This window comes from Hipposideros armiger, unplaced genomic scaffold (assembly GCF_001890085.2).
Source record: "Hipposideros armiger isolate ML-2016 unplaced genomic scaffold, ASM189008v1 scaffold_6100, whole genome shotgun sequence".
NCBI lineage: Eukaryota > Metazoa > Chordata > Mammalia > Chiroptera > Hipposideridae > Hipposideros > Hipposideros armiger.
Window position 1 is genome coordinate 1 of NW_017737120.1, and position 1,216 is coordinate 1,216.

Consider the following 1,216-nt stretch of genomic DNA (forward strand, 5'->3'; position numbering starts at 1 on the left):
GTCTAATACCCACCTGACACTATGCATAGTTATTACAATATTATTGATTGTATTCCTTATGCTGTACTTTACATCCCCATGACTATTTTGTTTGTTTTTAAAACAATGCTCTCAAGCGTGTAATGCATTTGATGACTTTTTTTTATCATAATGTTGTTCTGGATAATCAAAAATTTAAATGTTTATTTTAAATATTTTATAATTCTTGTTGACTTTTTAAATAAGAAATACTAATGTTATATGTTTCTTTTAATTGTTAAGTTATATAGATTCCTTGCTGTTCCTTATCTGTGCTTATCAGAATAACAAAGAGCTCTTGTCCAAAGGCCCATACAGAGGACATGATGAAGAGTTGATATCACATTATAGAAGAGAATGTTTACTAGTAAGTTGAAAGCACATAGTGTGTGTTTACTTTATCTTTCTGTCTTACATTGGGTGTATTTTCCAGACTCATAATATAAGTGATTGACTCTATAAACCCTGGTGAGTAGCAATCATTATGATGTCTATAATTGGGTCTGCTCTCTTAAGATGGGAGAATACCCTCAGTTCTTTATCCCTTCTTCTTTATGGATCCTAAGTATTGCGCATGATAAATTGTAAATGTTCTTAAAATGGGATCAGCATGGTTACATTTTTATATTTAGATTTTTCATCCCTCTACTGCTCCCTTTTTTGTGTGGGTGGGAGAGGAATGGCTGCATAGAGCACAAGGAATTATCACTATTCCAGAAAAATGATAGATATTCTGAGTTTTTATATGTAGCAGTATATTTGGTATACATAAGTCAAAGGATCATGGTAATACAGTGTCTTTTTTTTCACCTAGTCATTAGTAGTTTTTTCCTCAAATGTTTTTACTGTCTTTGAGCGTAATATTGCTGCTATTATAAACTTTTATAAAATCTTGATAGCAGCTTTTTTGTACCACAAACATATGTACCATATTGGATGAGTGGGAAGAAGAAAGTAGAGTCATCAAAGCTGCATGACTTTCTGGTTTGGTGTTTGGCTTTGAGGAATTTAAAGAGGGTGAACAGGGTTGGTTTGGGGCAGATTGTATTTAACGTATTTCCAGGACATATTTTAATTCAGTCTTTCCATTCATTCAGTAGTTACCAAGTCCCTTGATTTCATTTGCCTCACCATTTTCTATACCCTCTTCTTCACACCCATTTTATTTCTGCCTTATGTAAGGCTCTCACCCTCCTTC

At 33.1% G+C, this 1,216-nt stretch overlaps 1 protein-coding gene across 1 annotated transcript in view; it reads left to right on the plus strand.

Annotated features, from left to right (window-relative positions):
* Positions 1-237: 237 nt before the first annotated feature.
* The window catches only part of LOC109378883 (ubiquitin carboxyl-terminal hydrolase 25-like), a 12,485-nt gene continuing 11,506 nt past the window's right edge, over positions 238-1,216 (plus strand). The window contains exon 1 of the mRNA XM_019635139.1: positions 238-385. The gene's annotated coding sequence lies outside the window, so the exon portion shown is untranslated. The remainder of the gene's footprint in view (positions 386-1,216) is intronic.